The sequence below is a fragment of the Peromyscus californicus genome, unplaced genomic scaffold (genome assembly GCF_007827085.1).
Source record: "Peromyscus californicus insignis strain IS unplaced genomic scaffold, ASM782708v3 Scaffold_10__1_contigs__length_136768540, whole genome shotgun sequence".
Classification (NCBI taxonomy): domain Eukaryota; kingdom Metazoa; phylum Chordata; class Mammalia; order Rodentia; family Cricetidae; genus Peromyscus; species Peromyscus californicus.
The window spans coordinates 22,308,267-22,330,767 of NW_026294391.1; the positions used below are offsets into that span (position 1 = coordinate 22,308,267).

Here is a 22,501-nt window from a genome sequence, read left to right on the forward strand (position 1 = left end):
GGTCTAGCATTCAAACTGGCAGCTTTCAAATTGCTCCAAGGTAGATGTGTTAAATCTCAAATTTGGATGAAGCTCAAGAATGCCAGAGGAGATGTGCAGCATCACTTGGAAATCGAGGAAGGATGTGAGAAATGTGTGCAGGTGGCTTCATTCCATCTTGGAGTGCCAAATACCCCATAGTGAATTCTCCCATGGGAAAGAGCAAGTATTCATTTTCATCTGAGGCAAATGCTAAAATTGCAGATTGGCCTCTTCAGACCTCCAGAAGCTGCCATTTCACTCTGAGTGTTACATCACTTGGATTTCAACTGCACGAGGCTGTCCTGATACAGAGAGGTCAGTGGCAGAACAGCCATCAGAGAGCTCCCCTCTTGAGATTGTCCATGCCAACCCTGATGGCTTCTTTCTGAAAGGAGCGCCCTCTGTATCTTTGATCATGATCAGAGGGAAAAAAAATCCTGTTAATAATTTACAAAAGGCAGAGCTGTTCCTCTTTTGTATCCTCACCCCTCCTAGAACATGTGATTGTTTATGCATATCTGGTTTCCAAGTAGCCAAGTGATGAAATATGATTGGCCAGCTAGTATTGATTGCCACCCCCACCCCTGGATAGCAGTTGTTTCTTATGAGACTGTCATTCTTCTTATGAAACACTAAAGAAGAGGACTCTTTCTTTCCATCCTCAGGAAAGGTGGTCTCTTTTGGCTTTCTACTATGGAGGAGGACCTTGAAGGAGAAAATTGGTCGAACTTCTCCATTCCCTGGGGCTTCGGCCAGGCAGCAGAGGATAATGGAGAACATGGTTGCCGGTGAGTAATGGTCTTCAGGTGGGACTGTCTGGAGTCTCATCTCTGTTTTCTGAGATGTTTTTCAGTAGAATGAGTCTATATGAACAAGGATTGAAAGCCATGCCTCTAAATCATACGAGAATGATACCTTGAATAGAACAGGGGCAGGGGTACTTCAGAGCTTGGCTCAGGTTGAGAAAAAAATGGAACTGTTAGCTAAAAATAGCAAGCAAAACAAAAACTGTTTTGACTGTTTTATTTCTTAAGAGTAAATATCTGGAGGCACTTTTGGGAGAAGAGAAATTTAGCTGCTTGTTCTTATATATGGTATAATAATCGGCTATAATTCACAGTAAACTTTTGACAGCACTTTTTACTGGGGAAATAGGCTTGCTCTCTTTATTTTGCTTTAAAAAACGGTGTCTTCTCAAGGACAAATGTACCTGTCAGGATGAAAAGTTTTGACATTTGAACAAGCAGTAAGATGCTGGCTATGTGAACTGGTTTGTATTTAATTGCTTCCTTCTATTTTGTGGGCTTGTTAAATAAGTTTTTCTCCTTTGAAAGAAAAAATACACAGTTGTATAGAAAGTTCAGATGATTGCTGAGCGGCTTCTAATTTTTATAAACATGTATTTTTTTTCCTTAGAGTTGTCTAACTTTCAAGTGTAAGAGACTCATCAGTAATGCATCCACTTGGGAATGCTGACTGGAAGGATTCCAGTCACTCTGCTACTTAATGTTTTCTCATTAATCACTGGCACTGTGTATTGTAAGCCATTTATGAATTTGTTTAAATGAGATTCCTTCAGTGTGTTCTGTGACTATTGAGTGTTTAAATATTGTAATAAGAACATTATGTGCAGGTCCAAGTGTGCAGGGACGTCCCCAACCTAAGAGAAGCTCTCCAGGTTCATAAAAATCATTTCCCTTGACTTTTTACTTGCAAGCTTGAGCCAAATGTCCTTAGAGTTGCCATAATTTTCTACGACAATAATTACATGGTGGCACTATTTGTTTAGAATCATTTTGAGATGAAAGGAAGTGAAACCTCTTTTTGCTATGCAGTTCAGTGTACAGAAAATTTAGAAACAGATGTTGTCTTTCTATGAGACTAAAATATGTGAATCTGACATTTTGGAACTTATTTGGGTGATCCCCCAAAACGACTGTTTTCCTGTGACATAATTTCATTGGCTAATTTTTCTTTCTAGTACTCTTTCTCTTCCTAATTTCACAGTTGAAGGGTGAAATAATTGGATATTTGGGCTATGGAAAGTGATCACTTAAAACACGGGAGCCTGGCACATATACTTCTTATCTTTCCCAGCCAAAAATATTCAAAAAATAGATTGAGCTCTAAGCTCACTGAAGCATAGTTTTAATAGGTTGGGAGGAAAGTAGGTAACAAAAGCCCTAAGAACTATTTGAAATCAAATGATGAAGGCCAAAGCACTGAATTCCCTTGCGGCGCTTTGTGGGCCACAGTTTTAACTGCCTGTGTCTACTGAAATATCTTGTTTCGTCATGTTTTACTAGAGCTCTATTTGTCTCTTAAGTCTGAGTTCTTTGTTATCTCTGCATGTGTTTAATTGTATATTATTTATTTTAATTTAATTTTTGTTATTGTTGTTTGATTGGTTGAGGGTTTTTTGTTGTTGTTTTTGCCTTGGGGGAGGGTCTCATGTAGCCCAGGCTAGCTTTGCACTTTATATTGTGGGGAAGGATGACCTTGATCAGCTGATCTTCCTAGCTTTACTTCTCACATGCCAAGATTACAGGCATGCACCACAGTGCTTTGCTTTCTCTTTTACATGTAAAATGCAACTCTATTGTTATGAAGCAACATGGAAAGTTACTGGTAGCATAACTTCAGCTCAGGCTCCAGGGGAGGATCTTCTCAAGGATGCCAGCTTGCTCACTTGAGTCTCACTTGTGCTGATGGCTTCTTGAGAATAAGACCTGAAATCTTTAGCTGGTTTTCCTGTCAGGCAGTGCAGGGTTCCTAGACCAAATGTCCCGATACTCCTCCATCCACGTGCCTCTTGGCTCATCTGAAGAAGTCATGCCAACATCCATGAGAGACAAGGCTTGCTTTCCTGAAACTTTGTACCTCCCCAGAATTAAAACATTTTGAGACCTAGTGGTGTTGGCATTGATTAACACAAGCAGCTAGTCCCTTTGCCTAGTCAATCAGCTGCATAAAATGGTTATGAACAAGGTTCTGGGTATTACCCTGACTTGGGTGTGTAACCTGCTGCCTTCCCATATTGACTGTGTGACTTTGGGCAAGTGTGCCAGCATTATTAAATGTCAGGCTTGCCTTTGCACAGTGAGTTTGGAGGAATGAGTGACCTATAGGGACAGCTGCTTAACCAATGCCTAGCTCACTCAATGTTGTGACTACTGACAGTGATTCTTGCTAATTCCAGTAACAGTAAGAGTAGAGTATTTCATAAATACTCTGTTGACAGCCTTCAAGTTCATTCAGTTGGTTCTTATCAAATTTAGAGGTTATGTTGCTATAACCCTATTCTAATATGGTGGGTGATTCATTGAGAATGAGAGCATAAGATGGAGTCTAACACTTCTGTGCTTTATGGTTTCTTTGTATTTTTTCTTAATGCAAATCCTACTGAAAGAATAATAAAAACTGAGCCCATTACTAGTGGATTTTGAAACAGAAGTAAGTGCCGGGGATGCACACAGTGGTAGAGTATCTGGTTAGCAGGTGCAAAGACCTAATTTCAATCCTCAATACTGCCACCATGGATAAAAAATAAAAACGGAACAAGACAGAAGTAAAAATGGGATGAGTTTATTTCAGTTCAGTACATATTCAGTGAGACTCTAACACTGTACAAAAGTACTGGGGTACAAATAAAAAGACACAATACCACACCCACTAGAATGGCTAAAATAAAAATATAGGCACTTTCAAGTGCTTCCAGGGATGTAAAAAGATAAAATCTCTCATATAGTGTCAGTATAATTTGCTGGCTAAACAGCAAAGCTACTTTGGAGGCTGTCTGGCAGTTTCTCATAATGTTAAACATATATTTTCTGTAAGATCCTACTTGGGGTATGCTGCCTCACTCACACCTTTAATCCCTGCACCAGGGATACAGAAGCAGGTGGATCTTTGTGAGGTCAGAGGCTAGCCTGGTATACATAGTAAGTTCTAGGTTAGCCTGATTTGTATAGTTAAGTTCTAGATCAGCCAGGGCTACACAGTGAGGTGGTGTCTCAAAAACAAAACAAAACAAAATAATAGACAAACAAAAACATCCACATGTTTTCATTCCTGGAAATCTACTGGAGTAAATATAAAACACAATAATAGTTAATTTTCCCATTGCTGTGACAAAAATGCATGTCTAAAGCAAATTAAAGAAAGGAAGGTTCGTTTCAGCTCACAGTCTCCATCCTGGTGGAGACGTCATAGAAGGAGGAGCTCAAGGTGACTGCTCATATTGTTTCCACAGTCAGGAAGCACAGAGAGATGAATACTGGTACTCAGCCCCCCCTCCCTTTTATTTGGTTCATGATCTCACCCCATGAAATGGTGCTACACAGTTAGGGTGAGTCTTCCCATCTCAGTGAATCCAATCTAGATAATTCCTCACAGACACTTCTCTCTTGGGTGATTCTAGAGTCTGTCAAGTTGACAATATTAACCATCACAAAACTCTGTCTAGAATATTGTGGCAACTCTTACCAAAATTGACTTTATTTTTTTTTTCTGTTTTCTAAGACCTAAACTGTTTGGGAAAAGCTGGGTTAAATGAGTTCACTCATCAGTTTTTCATTTGAGAGGAGATGTACTACACAGTTGTCTAGGGTACCAAAGAAAGACTTCATTGTGGAGGTAACACATAGCTTGGAAGATAAAGGATGAGGAGAAGGAGGAAGCTACAGTAAAGAAAGTTTCTCAAGTGGCTGGAGAAATGGCTCAGCTGTTAAGAGCACTTGCTGATCTTGTAGCAGAACTATGATTGGTTCCCAGCATCCACATGGTAGCTCACAACCATCTACAATTCTAGTTTCAGGGGATCTGACACCCTCTTTTGGCATCCACAGGTAATAGGCATGCATGCACATGGTATACATACATGCAAGCAAAACACTTATACACATAAAATAAAATAAATCTATTTTTAAAGTCCTATTTATTTATTTTTATTTTTATTTTTTATTATTTTTTTTTTGTTTTTTCAAGACAGAGTTTCTCTGTGTAGCTTTGCGCCTTTCCTGGAACTTGCTTTGGAGACCAGCTATTTATTTTTATTTTTATGTGAATGAATGTTTGCCTTCATGTGTGTATGTGCATGAAGTACATGCAGTGGCCAGAAGAGGAGGGCATTGGAAACCCTGGAACTGGAATTGTAGATAACTATGGGTCAGCATGAAGGTATTGGTAACAGATCTGTGTCCTTTTTTGAGACAGTTTATCACAGTGTAGTACTAGATGCCCTGGTAAAAGCTATGTAGACCAGGCTGGCCTTGAACTCATAAGAACTCTCCTGCCTCTGCCTTCCAAGTGCTGGGATTAAAAGTTGTGCTACCATGCCTAACAAACAGTAAGTGCTCTTAATTGCTGAGCCATTTCTTCGGCTTACACCAAATAAATACATAAGTATGTGAAAAAGTAAATAAATAAACCTTTAAAAAAGTCTTCTCCAGGGAACAGGGAATATATTTCAGTAACTCATCTCCTAAAAAAGGCACAGAAAAGTAAAAAGAGTGGTATACAAGTTGGAAACTCTAGATTATTCAAGATCACAGAAACTGGGAAGTAGAGGCAGGAGAATTAGGAATCCAATGCCAGAACAGCTATATAACAAATTTCAAGAGCAGTGTGGGGTATATTAGATCCTACCACAAAAAAAGCAATAAAACAAAATCAAAATAACTAAAAGACATTCCAGTTAGATGGTTCAGTAGGTAAACATTTCAGTAGGAAGACATTTGTAGACTGGGACCTGAGTATAAGGCTTGGAGCTCACATAAAAGGCAGGGTGTTGTGGCTCTACATATGTAATCACAGCAAAATGGAAACTGGAGGCAGGAGAATCTGCTGGAAGTTCACCCTCAGCACAGTGACACAAACCACAAGAGAGACCCTGTCTCTGAAACAAGGTGGATGGAGACAACCGACTCCTCATAAGTTGTTCTTGGACCTCCACAGTTCATTCACCATGGCAAGTACCTGCCTACCCCTTTTCACCTCAGTCTCAGACTCTGTCTCAATTTCTTTCTCTCTCTTTTTCTCTCATACACTCTAAATAAATCAATCTGAAAACAAACAAAAACAATAAATGTGGTATTGTGGACAGGTTTCCAGATGACAGCGACCTAGAAGCATTTCAAAATTGTGTGATAATTGATTCCAAGCAAATTGAGAGGTGGGTGGAGATGAGGCACCCAGAGACAGCCATTTGATCAAAGAGAGAGGATATTGGAGGGAAGAGATAATGAGATGTGGTTTTATCTGGTGCCTTAGTTAGGGTTTTTATTGCTGAGAAGAGACACCATGACCAAGGCAACTCTTATGAAAGAAAACATTTAATTGGGTCTCAACTACAGTTTCAGAGGTTTAGTCCATTGTCATCATGGTGGGGAGCATGGAGACACACAGGAGCTAGAGAAGGAGCTGAGAGTTCTACATCCAGTTCCCCAGGCAGCAGGAAAAGAGAGTGACACTGGGCCTGGCTTGGGCTTTTGAAACCCTAACCCTAAGTGACACACCTTATCCAACAAGGCAACACCTCCTATTTGTTCTGGAGTAATGTCACTCCTGATGACTAAGCATTCAAATATATGAGTCCAAGTGGGGGCATCCTTATTCAAACCACCCCACCTGGCAAATGCTACAGAACTCTTTAGCAATTTTTGTGACATGAATGGAAGATTCTGCTTGTCTTTTTTTCATTTATCCATTATTTTTCATTGAAAAGATCACTATTCTCTTAACCTGGGAATCCAATAGAAAGCAAAACAAAGATCCAGTGCCAACATTTTCAGGGATAAGTGAGAAATTTGGCTTTGGGAAATTTAGAGTGTGAATGACCTCTGAAACATCCATGTTAACAGCACCTGGTGGATGGCAGCTGTGAAGAGTGGCAGTCTATGATGAAAATACAGATTAAGAGACTCTGGCTCAGGGATAGAAAACTAAGCCTTAGAAATCAGTTAACTAAGTTAATCTCTATCCCATCTCCAAAAAATGATTTGTCAACAGAACCAGTCCTTCTGTGAGAAGAAATATGGATCAAATCCATGCTATAATGTCAAGGGTGCTCATCTATCCACTTTTTTTAAAAATTCATTTGTTTATTTACTTGTGTATATATGTATGTGTGTGTATTTATGTGTGCCTGCAGGAGTTTATGTGCACCATGTGCATACAGGTGCCATGGAGGCCAGAAGAGGGCCCTAGATCCCCTGGAACTGGAGTTACAGGTGGTTGTGAGCTGATGATGCTGGGAACCAAACCCAGGTTCTCTTCAAGAATAGTAATCATTCTTAATCTTTGAGACATTTCTCCAGACCTTCCTCCTTAAAAAAAATGACATCCTGGTAACTAGCATTTTAATTTTTTAACAGAGACTGTCTCAAAATTAACAAATGTTTCTGACATGCAGACCATTTCCTAAGTTCGAGTACAAGTGGGAAATACGTGGTAGACCTGGTCTCTATCTAAAAATCATTTACAGAATCTATAAGAAATTATGAATTCTGAATACTTCATGAATGCCCATGGTACTTGAGAATAATCAAAAGGAAACAATCAGAAAATCTAGGCTTTTTAGAAAATACCATCTTCCTGCATACATGCACAGGCAGTGTTCTAAAGCACTGGACAAGAACACTTTCCAAAGGAGCATGTTCTGAACCAGTTTGGGAAGATGTGAATCCACAACAACTTTCAATGACAAATGCCAAAGTCTTGAGTTTGACTTTGAATAATATAGATGGATCTATGATGTTTTGAAGAGTTTTTTTTTCAATGAAAAAAATTTGAACAGCTATGTTGTTAGAGATATTATGACTTAAGTAAGTATTAATTTCTTTATTAATTAAATTTGTTCTTTGACCAATTCATACAGGTATATAATGCATCCTAATTACTCTTATTCCCCCACTCTCTCTACCACACTTATCAATGTGGTAGATTTCTACCACACCTATCAATCTTCTCTTGTCCCTATAAACCCCTTTTCCACATTCATGTGCCTTTGTTCTATTTTGTGACCCACTGAATTCAACCAGGGCCATTTGTGTGACCATGGGTTTGGAAGTATCCAGTGGAATCTGGTGAGCTCATCAGTGGATACACAACTGAAGGCAATGACTCTACCTTATCCTAGAAATCAACCAGTACCTAGTAGTTCAGCTACTCCTCTATCCATGACTGATGGTTATTAGGGTCAATCTTATGCATGCCCATTGCAGGTAACCTTAGCTTCTGTGAGTTCATAACTACAATGGCCTTGTGTTGTTAACTGTTTTTTTATTATTTACAGTGGCTGCCCCTTAAGCAATGGCTGCCCTAATCAGAGACTGTAATTCTCCTGCTACCAGCTGTGATTTGGCTTCAAGGGCTGCAGCCTGAAAGGAATCCATTCCCTCTGCCACCAACTCTTTCAAAGCTACTAAGGGAAACTTTATCTAGATCTCTATCTATCTAAAGAACTCATGATTCAAAGGCTGATGCAGAATTCTGCTTGCTCAGAGAGGCTGAATAGCAAGTAGCTAATATTCTCCTTTTGCTGGAATCTTCCAAAAAACCCAGCATCCTTCTCTCAGTCCCCACTTAAGAAACCGTAGCTACATGTGCTTCCTCACTATCACTTCCTGTCAGCTACTTGCTGACTCAGCCTCCTGTCTCAGCTGAATTTTATATAATCAAACACATCTTTGAATTGTTAACAAAAGCAGTAGGAAAAAATGCAACACCCTTTAAAATAATATTCCACAATAGCCCTGTCATGACCAGAAGATAGCATTTTGTTCTGGCTCTCACATTCATTCCAATTCCCACTTCTGTGAGGGGGTAGAACGTATGTCTTGTTTAGGGATAAGCACTCAACCATCATTAAATAACTATTGTTGCCACCATTTTGAGGTAACCCAAAACACAAATCATTCAATTTCTGCCTTTTGGATTGGAAGTATAGCTCACTTACCTAGCAAGCTCAAGGCCCTGTATTTAATCCTCAGCACGATGGGCAAGCAAGCTAGTAAATGAGCAAGCAAGCAAGCAAGCAAGCAAGCAAGGTCACCAAAATGGCCCACTGGGTAAAAGCACTTATTTTGACAACTCAAGTTGTCAGGTTTACATGAAATTCATGTAAAAAATAAATAAAAGTTACCTGTAGTGTTATCCCAGCATTCTATTTTCATTCTTGTGGTTTATTTGTTTGAGATCGGGTCTCACTATGTAGCCACAGCTGGCCTGGAACTTGGTATGTAGATCAGGTTGACCTCAACATCACCTGCCTCTATTTCTGGAGTGCTGGGATTGAAAACATATACTACCATGCTTGTATATTCATAACACTCTTACAGGGAGAGGGGAAACATATGTAGGAGGTTCACCTGGAAGTCATAGAGCCATATAGCCTGGAGTACATGGTTAGCAGAAACAATAAAAGAAACCCTACAAGAGAGCTGACTCCAAAAGGTTGACCTTTGCCTCCACATAAGTGTACTCACACATATACAACATGCATCCACACACAATGAAAAAATAAAAATACATTCCAATTCTTCTGCTAATAAGAAATTTTAACTTTAGTGTGTTTTCTGCATCTTAAGGCCTCATATTCTCTGTAATGGAATTGGAACAAAGTGAGATTGAGAAGTGCTGGTACAGGGTAGGGTTGAGGAAACATCTGGTAGGCCAACTACCCATGACAGGGAATAAAATGCTAACTTTTACCTTCCACTCATAAAGGATTGTTCTATGCCAAATAATTGTTTATTCTTTCCAATGCCATAGAGATCTCAAATTAATAGTCTACACATCATGTTGGTTAATTTCACCTTTAAAATGACCATGGATCTACTTGTTTACATTTAGTGAAGAATCACACTTATTTAAGTATTGAATGCTCAAAGCCTCAGATAGTATCAAAAGTACTGTGTATGTGTGTGTATGTATTCACTTATATATCTGTTATATCTGAAGTTCCCCAAAGGAGGGAGAGAGGTAGGTGCAGCCATGATAAAGATTCTACAAGGCCATGGGACTGAACTTCAACATTATGGAGGGTTAGAATGTTGCAGACCAGAACCAAATTGTCTTATCTAATTTTATCCTCTTTGAAGTCACACGCTGGCCACATCTGTGTCTGATCTAACATTTCGCTAACTATCAAAATCTTCTTAATAGAAGATTTGGCCTTGTTAATACACCACTACCTTTCATCTACCCAAAAGCTATGAGTGCCATCTAAAACCTATAGCAGAGCTGTCTCTGCTTTGGTGTGAATTAACTACCTGTGGCCCTCACCAATATATTTGGCAAACACTTTAATTTATACCTTTCTTTGTTCTGTAACTAATCAAATCTCATGTAACTACTTTCATTGTGGAGCACAGTATTTGGGGAAACCTGAATCTATAGGTTCTCAGCCAAGATCACTCATATTTGGCTCCAGAATTAACTATTTCTTATTTCCTTTGAGGTAAGATCTGTAATTTTTCATTGACAATGTGTGTGTTATAGTAAAGTTTTAAGTTATTCATTAGACACAGTAAGAGATTAATAATAGCATTAATCCCTTTTATGAGACAATGGAGGGTATAGCCATCTCTACTGTCTTGAAGGCTTCTTCATTACACTCAATTTCATTGGTTAGCATTCCACTAGTGTCTAGTGTGAAAGGGGAAGAAGAACTTTTGTGTCCTGATTCTCAGCCGCATACTGCATAGCGATTCTATTCTTCAGATACATCTCTATCAGTTCTTCACCAGAAAATATCCATTCATCAATATTCATATTATAAATTGTCTTTGAATTGGTAGTTTTAAGAGATAGTTGAGATACTCTCTGAGGTTTCATTTTAATAGACATTAAAAGAACCTTTATTGCCTTTTATTGTAAAATTAATTCATACTTGTAAAAATTCAAAAACGTTGTAATGACTAAAGGAGAAAGTGAAATCTGCATAATTGAGAAGTTAAGTATAGAATAAGGATCAAGGGTGTCTTCCATATGGGTGGCTTGGCAGTGAGATACCAATTTCACATATTTGTGAGGCCCTTTTGACAAGGGACATAACTCAGAACTGCTAAGTAGCTGAAACTGGAAAGAGATCATGGATAAGGGAGTCTGAAAAGATACTTATACATGAATATTCTTAGCAGCATTATTCAAAGTAGCCAAAAGCTGAAAGTAATCCAAGTGTCCATCAACAGGTGGATGGGGAAACATGATGAGTTATATACACACAATGGATCAATCTTGTGGGCATTATGCTAAGTGAAAGAAGCCAATCACAAGAAACCAACTGCTGTATGACTCTACTTACATGAGGTATTTAATGTAGTCAGTTTAAAAGAAACAGAAAGAATGGTGATTTCCAGGGACTGTCGGAGGGAAGGTGGGAAATTACTCATTGTAATTTTCATTTCAATGGAACATTTCAGTTTTGTATGATGAAAATGTTATTGAGATCAGTTGCACAGCAATGTGAATAAACTTAACAGTACTGAACTTCTCACTAGAAAAATGACTAAGACCTATTTTGTGTTAAGTTTTTTTTTAATTTTTGTTTGTTTGTTTTTTACCACAATATGCTTTTAAAATATCTTCATTTTATCTGTGTGGTTTGCTTGCATGTATGTACGAATATGTACCGCATATATGCCCGGTGTCCTAGGAGGCCAGAAGAGGGCACCAGATCTCCTGGATCTAGAGTTACAAGCAATTGTGAGCTGATGCTGTATGGGTGTTGGGAACCAAAATCTGGTCCTCTGTAAGAACAGTAAGTTCTTTTAACCATTGAGTCTTATCTCCCACCTCTACCACAATATATATTTTAAATATTTTTTTTAAAAAACCATTGTATTAACATGCACTGCTTGTGTATAAAGATCAGAGTTGATGCTATTGTCATATTCTTTGCATTCTTTAAGGCAGAGAGCTCAACGGTAGATTGAAGGGATCTATCAATTCCTTGATACTTGTGGTGGTTTGAATAAGAACACTCCCCATAGACTCATAAGTTTGAATACTTCATCATCAGGGAGCATCATTATTTGAGAGGATTAGAAGGTATAACCTTGGGGAGAAGTATGTCACTGGGGTTGGGATCTGAGGTTTCAAAAGCCCATTCCAAGCCCAGAATCTCTGTCTCTTCCTGATGCCTATGGATCTAGATGTAGAACTCTCAGCTCCTTCTCCGGTACCATGTCTGCCTGAATGCTACCATGCTCCTCTGCCATGATGATAATGGACTAAACCTCTGAAACTTCAAAGAAGCCCCAATTAAATGCTTTCCTTTATAAGAGCTGCCTTGGTCATGGTGTCTCTTCACAGCAGTAAATCCCCAAATAAGACAAAACTCAATGCAAATTCTTTTCAAAAAATTTCCCCTTTATTTTTTATGGGTGTGGGTGTTTAGCCTGCATGTATTTCTGAGCACCATGTGTATGCCATGCCCATAGAGGCCAGAGGAACCCTTGGGACTAGACTTACAGATGGTTATGAGCTGCCATGTGGATGCTGGGTATGAAACCCTGGATCCTCTGTAAGAGCAGTGTTCTTAACCTCTGAGCCATCTTTCCATCCCCCTTAATACAAATTCTTATCTATTAAAGCATTTTTTCTTTTTCTGGTAGAAAGCGCTCATCACTTCAGTTTCTCAAAGAACCATGTGATTCCTCTTCCCTGACCCCATAAAAATAGGCTTAGAAGTGTTGCCTAATAGATTGCTTCTATTCAACAGACCATATTAAATTAACAGTGCATATAGACCTTATTAAATTAAATGCACATAAAAGCTATTATTTCCAGGGTCTGAGCTGAATGCATACCCAAATAAAGGAAAATCTTATTAAGGCTCATTAATGCTATCTATTATCCCATCTATATTTTCAGAAGCTGTTATTATTTCATAGGAAAATCCTTTCAAAAGCAAGGCAGCTTTTGGAGATGCCAATGTTAGATTATGCCTTAATTCTGTAGGGTCTGTGCAAACCCCAGAGTAATGCTATTTGTTAGTTTCTCAGCTTTCCCCACACAAACCAAAAAGCTGTACCAATGGTAATTGATACTTCAAACTCCACCTACCACTGCTACTCATCAGTTTTCTGTGATATGAACTCGAGTTTTCAGAAGAATTTTCAGGTAGTTGCCCCAGTCACTGTTCTATTTCCGTGAAGAGACACCATGACCATAGCAACTCTTATAAAAAGAAAACATTTAATTTGGGGCTTTTTTGTGGTTTCAGAGGCTTAGTCCATTATAATCATGGCATGGAGCATGACAGCAGGCGTGGCAGGCATGGTGCTGGAGAAGTAGTTGAGAACTACATCCTGATCCTCAATCAGAGAGAGAGAGAGAGAGAGAGAGAGAGAGAGAGAGAGAGAGAGAGAGAGGAGTCTGGGCCTGTCATGGGCTTTTAAAACCTCAAAGCCAACCCCTAGTGATACATTTCCTCCAAAAAGATCACATCTACTCCAACAAGGCCACACCTACTAATCCTTCTAATCCTTTCAAATAGTGCCACTCCTTGGTGACTAAGTATTCAAATAGATGAGCCTTTGGGAGCTATTTTTATTCAAACCACACCATAGCAGTGATTGGGGAGGTTTCTGATGTTTTAATACATGTATTTTAGGGGCTGGAGAGACAGATCTGTGGTTAAGAGCATTTGCAATACTTGTAGAGTATTTACCACTCTTAAGGTGGTTGGAACCTGGGAGAATGGAGGCCCCAAAAGAGGTGGACTAAAGTCTCATTGCCAACTTTATTCAGAGCATGAGACAATTTATACCATGAGGATTAAGAAAAGTCATCTGAGTAAAGTTCTCACGAGTTCAAACTGTGGCAAAAACATGTTTTTCCATAGAGGCATATAAACAAATAACAATAGCCAGTTGTATTGAATAATCTAAAGTAAACTCATTTCTATTTGCTGCACCTGGGAGGGGCATGGAAGCATATTCAAAGAACAATTCTGTGTTTTTGGGGAAACTAAGGTCACAAGACTCTTCTCTTGTTTTCTTAGAGTTTTCTCACAAGCACTCAGAATTCCTTTTGCATGACTCCATTCTTAGACTGTGTTCTGACAGTAGAGCACTAATGTTTGATTCCCAGCACCCATTTTTGCATGCCTTACAACAGCCTGTAACTCCAATCACAAGGAATCCAATGTTCTCTTCTGGTCTTGGAGGACACCTGCTTGTATGTACACACACACACACACACACACACACACACACACACACACACACACACACGTAAAATCTTCTGAAAACAGCCATAGTTTTCTGTGAGAAATAACTAGGAAATATAATGGAATTTGGAGATGAGATTGAGATCCATATAGACAGACCCTTTTCTCTTGTATCAAAGCCCAGACAAATGCGGTACTTTAGCTAAGCAAACCTATATGTCAAGAAGTCTTTCCCCAGGCAATTTGATAACACCTTAAGTCACTCCTTTGTCAGTGACTGGGCTTTGTCCTGTCCTAGCCCATTCCTAACTGAAGAATAGCATCTTGTGTTGGAGATAAGTGCTGATGGGACTGAACACAATCTTCCCACAGGACTAAAATTAATGGATTAGAAATTCTGTATTTTTAATATATTTGCTGTGGAAGACCATCTTTTATCCCCACTTTGGAATTCAATGCCCCAGTGCAAGAAATATATATGCACATTCACATACAAAAAAACTGTCTCCAGGTATCACAATTTTAAATTTAATTTAATGTTTGGAGACAGAGTCTCCTAATGCCAAGGCTGGCCTCAAACTCACTGTGTAGCAATCTATAGATAACTTTGAATTTCTGGTCTTCTTGTCTTCACCCTCCAGGTTCTGGGATTACAGTCATGGGCCACCATTCCTGGCTTAAGTTGTTTTGGGGATTGAACTCAGGGCTTCCTGTATGCTAGGCAAACATTCTGCCAACTGAGCTACAACCTGCACTCTTATTTTTCATTTAGCTATATTTTATGCTATATCCTTTTTCTCCTTTATTGGATTACTTAGCTTTTATCTGGTATTTACATCTTAGTACTAACCCTGCTTCCCAAGCCAGGACTTTATGTGAACTGTTACTTTTTCCTGGAATGTTCCCTCACTCTATCTGCTGCAATGTCTATTTCTGGGAGGGACTTTTCTTGACCACATTTGCTAAATACCTAGTGTATTTGATATCCTTTTGAGGCAGCTTATCTCTCCAGCCTCCTAATCACCTTCAGACAGGAGTTCACTCCTGGAAGAAGTAAAGGCAAGGGTCCTTGGTAAATAATAAGCTAATCACGTAACCAGAGCATAAAAAATAGTAATTACTAGATCAATAGCTTTCAAAATGAGTAGAACAAACTAAGAGAAAGGTCATACAAGGGTGACTACAATGTGTGACCACTCCCACAGTGGAACAAGAAAATCATGATCACTTCCCATGCTTGGCTGAGGTGGGTATGCAGACTGTGTTTAGGCCCTTTTTTCCAAGTTTCTTGGAAATATGCCTCCATTTTTTTCACATTCCCATTAGCGTTAAGTAAATGTTTATCAAATCAAACTGAATATTAAAGAGAATTCTTCAATAAAAATTTATATAGATGGAAAAGTCATTTCTCTAGCTGATAGATACATTTTTTTTGAGACAGGGTTTCTCTGTGTATCCCTGACTGTCCTGAAACTCTCTCTGTAGACAGGGCTATCTTTGAACTCATAGAGATCCACCTATCTCTGCTTTCTGAGTGCTGAGATTAAAGTGTGGGCCACCACCAGCCAACGATACATTTATTTAAAAAAATTATTTATTTTATTTTATGGGTATGAGTGTTTTGCCTACATATATTGTGTGTTTGTATACCACACAGGTTCAATGCCTGCAGAGGCTGAAAGAGGGAATTGGGACTCTGGGACTGGAGTTACAGATGATTTTGAGCTACCATGTGAATTCTGGGAATTATACAGGGTCCTCTGGAAAAGGAGTCAGTGCTATTAACTGCTGGACAATCTTTCTGGCCCCCAGAGACACATTTCTTAATGAATCCTCTAAGTATTCTGGCTTTAATATTTTCTATTATAGTTTATACTTTTTTATTAGCATGTGTGGTAGTTTGAATGAAAATGGTCCCATAGGCTCATTGGGAGTGATGCTGTTAGGAGTTGTGGCCTTGTTGCAGTAGGCGTGGCCTTACTGGAGGAACTGTGTTGCTGAGGGTGGACTTTGAGGTCTCAGAAGCTCAAGCCACGTTTAGTGGCTCACTGTCTCTTACTGCTACCTGTGATTGCCTGCATGCCACCATAGTTCCATGATGATAATAGACTACACTAGAAATGATAAAATAAAAAGGTAGATTATTGAATCCACTTTAAACTAAAAAGAAACTATTAATCTCAAATATTTTACGTTGGTATGGATTTCTGTATATTGACGCAAATTTAAGATTATTTTTGTTACATCATACTGTATATATGTTTCTACTCTTGTTTAAAGTATTGTACCTATGCAGTTAATTTAAAAATGTAAGGTAAAGTTCTAGTCCTTGAAATCTATTATTATAAACCATTTAGGATAATTAAGAAATGCAGGTTAGTAGTTAGTCATCTATAACAATCAAACTTGTAGTTATGTTAGGTATATTTTCAAGATCATACAGAGATGTATTTTAGATAGATAGATGGTCTTCAAACACTTCAAAGACCTACAGAATATGACCTTTAAGATGTTTGATAACCTAAGGCTTTTCATGATAGTGAGGCATGTCTGCTCCTGGCAGCACCAATCTACTTCATAAAAGGACGATGGGTATCAAGGAACCTTATATGGAGTTTGCTTTCATTGGGGAAAAGCTAGCTATTTGGGCAAGAAATTGCCCTTGCCTTGACTGCTGACAGTATGCTATACAAACTGGACATGTGAGACACAAAAGAAAAAGACTGCTGAACTTTGCTAAAACAAGATGGGGTAGTCCTTCAAAATTCCTACTTTATAGAAAAGTCTGCTAGATCTTCTTGGCCTATAGGCTGATGTTGGATGCCCCAACATTGCAGAGGAAACTTGGGTGACTATCCAGTCAGCCTGCTGTCTCTGTTATTTCTATAGTTTTGGAAGTTGCTTGCTCTGCACTTTCTGTTTACTCATGTAATATTATATCCTTCTAGGGTCTTTGATGGAGTTGAAGACTAGATAGTTATTGTTACAGTTTCCCTTAGTTATGATAGAAGGTAAGTTAGGTACAATACTTTGGATCACTAAGATAGGATAGATAATAGAGTGATTTCTCCAAATTTACCAAATGCAAAGGGATATTGTAAATGTAATTCTTACTTGATAACTTTTCTTATTGTATATAGTCTTACTGTGTTAAAGTTAAAAACCTTCCTTTTTATTTAGACAAAATGGGGGAAATGCTATGGAATATTACTTTAACTATGTAAAGACGTGTTATATTTATTTATATTGCAGAATATTACTTTAACTATATAAAGGTATGTTGCATTTGTTTATGTTTCACTTGTTTAAATAGGCAAAGATGTGTTACATTTGTTTATGCTGTGTTTGTTTACTTATGTAAAGATGTGTTGCTTTTTTACCTTGACTGCCTAAGGCACCCGTTTGTTCTAATAAAAAGCTAAACAACCAATGGCTAGGCAGTAGAGGGATAAGCAGGGCTGTCAGGCAGAGAGAATAAATAGGAGGAGGAGAGAATGAGAGGAGAGAAAATGAGGGAGAAAAATAGGGAGACACCTGGGGCCAGGCAGCCAGGCAGCCACCAGCCAGTCAGACACGGAGGAAGCAGTAGGACATACAGAATGAAAGAAAGGTAAAAGGCCCTGAGGCAAAACATAGATGAAGAAAAACAGGTTAAAATGAATTATAAGAGCTAGTAGGACAAGCGTAAGACAAGGCTGAGCATTCATACTTAATAAGTCTCCAGGTAATGATTTGGGAGCTGGTTTGTGTCCCAAAAGAAAGCCTGCTACACTAAACCTCTGAACTGTAAGCCAGCACCAATTGAATGTTTTCCTTTATAAGAGTTGCTGTGGTCATGGTGTCTCTTCACAGCAGTAAAACCCTAACTCAGACAGCATGTATTATATAATAATGGGTTTCATTATGACATTTTCATACACTTATATAATTTGATCATATCCACTCCCCCATTATCCTATGTCCCACAACTGTTATCTTTTATGAGTAGAATGTGTATACCAGCTATCAATTACTGTGCTAAAAAGCTATCCCAAACACCATAACTTAAAGTGATGATTTTTGACTTCTTATAATTCTGTGAATTGGACCCAGGAGGATGATTCATCTACATAAAACTAGGTGGTACCTGGGTTGCAGTGTCTGAGATGGCTATGCTTACATGTCTGGCTCCTTAACATCAGTGTCTGGCAGAGTTGTGGCCTGACTGAGTCAGTCTTTTTATTCTGTTAAGTAGGCTAGGATAGCTGAATCCCAAGAAAGGAAAAAAAATTCAAGAAAGTTTCTAGGCTTCCTAAGTACAAGGCCTGGAAGCCATACAGCTGGATGTCTGCCACAGCTTCCTGATCCACAAAGCTCTAGGACAACTCAGATGGCTGTCCCTTCTCTGCTGGAGGAGCTACAGCTTCACATTGCACAAGGACATTGGAGTGGAAGGATCGGCAGCCTTTTTCTCTGTCAGATAATCTATCACAACATGGTAGCATGAAGAGAATGTGAAATGATTTAGACGAGTTGAAAAACTTGCTTCAGAGAAAGCACAAACTTAGAGAAGTGAAATGGCTTGCTCAGTATTCCACAGCTAGTTTCCTAAACCACCCATCTACACAGTTCCCAGACTAGCAAGATCTACACCACTGGGAACTCATTTATAAGAACCCCTGAATCTGAATCTGCCCTCCTCAACATCCCCAGGGACACAGCATGCACATTAATGTGTCATGGAAATGCCTGCGCTGTTTTTACTCCTGAAACAATAGGAGGAAGCTTACTGCCAACCAAAGAAAGGCATGATGCAGTCAGAGACTTGAGTTAGCAAGTAAAAGGCCTTACTTTCCTTATTCTCTATTACATTTGAAAGCACTGTTTTAAATCTACAAATGCTATTTAATTTACTCTTCATAACAAGTGTGAATAGTTGTGATAATAATTCTCTTTACTTTTCTTTTTTCTTTCTTTATATACTTTTGTTCTTTGAGATAGGTTTTGATGTAGCCTAGGTTACCCAGTACTTGTTATATAGCCATGGATGACACTGATATACTGATCCTCCTGCCTCCATCTCTCAAGTGCTGGGATTATAGTGTATGCAGTGCTGGGGATCAAAACCAGAGCCTTTGCATACTGGGTAAGCACTCTCTAACGAAGCCACATCCACTGCCTTGGATTTCTTTTGTCTCTTCTTTTATCCTTCCTTTTTTCTCTTTCCCTTTTTCTTTTTTGAGAGTAGGTCTCTCTCTCTCTCTCTCTCTCTCTCTCTCTCTCTCTCTCTCTCTCTCTCTCTATGTTTTTTTCTCTCCTTTCTTAGTTTTTTGAGACAAGGTTTCTTTGTGTTATTGGTGAAATTATTAAGGCCACTCCACGTAGTTAAAAGGAGATTTATTTAATGGCGTAACTTACAAATTAAGGAATAGGTAGGTCGCGGAGTCTGGGGAAGGTGTATCACAGTCCAGCGATGTTCTCTGGAGCTCTGCTCGGTCCACCTCTCCAGTCCAGGGTCCCGCAACAGAGCGAGCGCCCGCCGATCCAGCTCTCAGATCCCCAGGCGCCTCCCTTGGCCCCACCTTGTAGGCGTGACAGTTGCTGAAGTCTCAATGGGGGTTGGAACTTCCAGATCAAAGCTGGAATGGCTACCCACTACATTGTGTATCCTGGCTGGGATGTCCTGGAAATCACTCTGTAGACCAGGCTGGTTTTGAATTCACTGAGACCCACCTGCCTCAGCCTCCCCAGTGCTGGGATTAAAGGCATGTGCCACCACTGTCTAGCAGATAGTAGGTCTCATATTGCACATCAGATTTGCTGAGAACTCACTTGGTAGCCAAATCTGGCCTTGAATGTATGACCGTCCTCCTCCTACTTTGGCCTCATGCATGAGTCATCACGTTTTCCATTTTCCAAAATAGGAAATGGCTGCTCAGACACAGGTCAAATAACTTATCGGGGTTACCTACACTTGTATAGAAAGACTGAGGACCTCAGTCTCATAGTTACTATATGGTAGCCATTAGCAACTGCCACTGGTCAAAGAATCTAAATGCTTGGAGGAAGAGACTGTCAGTGGGAAGCTGTGGCATGTGGCTGCCTTGGTGAGCTGTCACTTCCCTCCTGAAGCCTCCCACTCCTAACTTGCCTGAAGTGAAGAGGTTGGCACGGGTGTGTGACAGATGGCACAACCCCACTCTGCCGTATGTGTGCTGCTCCCTGTTCCTGGGTGCACAGCTGCCTGACACAGGCCGTGCCAGTTGGGCAGCTGCCTCTTGGGGTGTCTCCAAAGGCCATTTCAATTTCAGAGAATTCAGTCCAACATTTTCCCTGCTTCCCCTTTGACAAAAATCTTCCCTCTTCTTCTCGGGTCTCCACCTGGGCTACAGAGCCCCAGTTGTGCTGTGACAGGGAGCCAATGCCAACCCCTGAACTGCTCATAACAGGTGCCATGTGCATACAGCTTACTGAAAAATGCAGGAGCCAAAGGAAGGAGCAGGGGAGGCTCCTCCCAAACCCCCTCTTTTGGGAGAGTTTAGCACCCACCAGGATTTCCTTCTGACAGCTGTGTGTGGGCTGGAAAGGCAATTTCCTCCTTGCTGTTTCCTGTCCAGGGATGACAGAGGAAGAAATGAGGAACAAGGACCAAGTATAAGGCAAGGACATTCCTCTTCCCAGACCCAGAAGCTGTGGAGAGAGAGAGAGAGAGAGGGCCCAGCAAGAAAGAATTCTTCTGCATCAGAAAGGAAGCAAGCAGTGTTTATGTTTGTTTTGGTCCAATCAGCACATTCAGCCAACACAGTAGACATGAACAGTTGGCATCTTGCACCAAGTGTGCGGTAATGCCAGCCCAGGTACTGCCGTTCCTCTCTCTGGATTAAAACTGTGGTTATCACTTTCTTTGGGTAAGTGACTTGAGCTTCCTAAGCCCTAGGGTTCTCATCTGGAAAATGGAAGCAATTTTATCTCCTTATAGGATTTAAAGGAAGAATAAATGGAATAATATATATATATATATATATATATATATATATATATATATATATATATATATATATATAAAGGGATTACAGAACCCAATGCTGGCATTCAGTATATATTTGATCAATGTTAGTTACGGATGTTAAAGCTTTTGTGCAGGTAGAAACCTTGTCTTGTCCTCTCCAAAACTAGTTCCTGGGATATAGTGGGACCCAATTATTTTGTGAATGAATAAATGAGTGAGGCTGTCAGTAAACGAGTTCTATACTGTGGTTTTTCTTGGGATTCCTCAGAGAATTGCTGGGTAGAGAGTTGAGCACTTAGGTAATTTGTACAAATGTGTAAGTGTAAGTAGAAAGTGTGTATATGGGGGGTTAGAAAGACTGGTCAAAGGGCTGGAGAGCTGGCCCAGCAGTTAGGAGTGCTTGCTGTTCTTATAGAGGACATGAGTTCTGTTGCCAGCACCCACACCAGGCAATTCCCAAGTGCCTGTAACTCCAGTTTCAGGGTCTCAGGTCTGGTAGGCACTTGCACACACTTGCACATATATACATATGCATGTGCATTCATGTAGGCACACAGATTAATAAAAATAAATCTTTGATAAAGAAAAAAGTTGAAATTTATTCAGAGTTGCTTAGCTAGTCATAAATGATAAACCAATTTTCCTCTACACCCTCCCTCTCCTGTCTTTCTTTTCAAAATCCTGTTTTAAATTTAACTAGATCCTTTCCCGATTCAAAGTAAAAAGGAGGAATGTGGGTAGTTATCTAAGGTCTTTTTGAAGTGAAATGGTACAGCCTTTTGCTTTGTAATTAAAAGATGTATTTATCTTATTTTATATTTATTCATGTTTTGCCTGCATGCTTGTTATAGACCACATGTATGTGTGGAACCCAAGGAGTTCAGAAGAAGGACTTGGATCCCACTGGACTTGTGGATGGTTGTCCTGGGTGCTGGGAACCGAACCTGGGTCCTTTGCAAAAGCTACAATTACTCTGAACCTCTGAGCCATCTCTTGAGCCCTGGGTGCAGTCCTTCTGCTCGAGAGTCTAGAGATGGTTTTTCATCAATGCAGTTTGTTGTGTTTTAAAAAACGGCGCAGCGGCAGCCTTGAGGGGTGGAGCCAAGGGGCCCCAAGACAGGCGAGGGAGACACGCCACGCAGACAAGGTGGGCTGTGGCCAAGGGGGTACGGCAGAAAGTCACTCATAACCATGCAGACGGGGCACCCACGTGGAAAGTTTTATTAAGGGGGAAAGAAGGGGAGAAGAAAGATAAAACGGGCAAGGTCTAAGGAGAGGAGAAGTAAAGGGAAAAGAGAAATGGGAAGAAGAGGAAG

At 39.7% G+C, this 22,501-nt stretch overlaps 1 protein-coding gene across 1 annotated transcript in view; it reads left to right on the forward strand.

Moving 5' to 3' along the window:
* Nucleotides 1-654: 654 nt before the first annotated feature.
* Frmpd4 (FERM and PDZ domain containing 4) overlaps nucleotides 655-22,501 on the forward strand; it is a 931,047-nt gene continuing 909,200 nt past the window's right edge. Inside the window, exon 1 of the mRNA XM_052714395.1 lies at nucleotides 655-809. The gene's annotated coding sequence lies outside the window, so the exon portion shown is untranslated. The remainder of the gene's footprint in view (nucleotides 810-22,501) is intronic.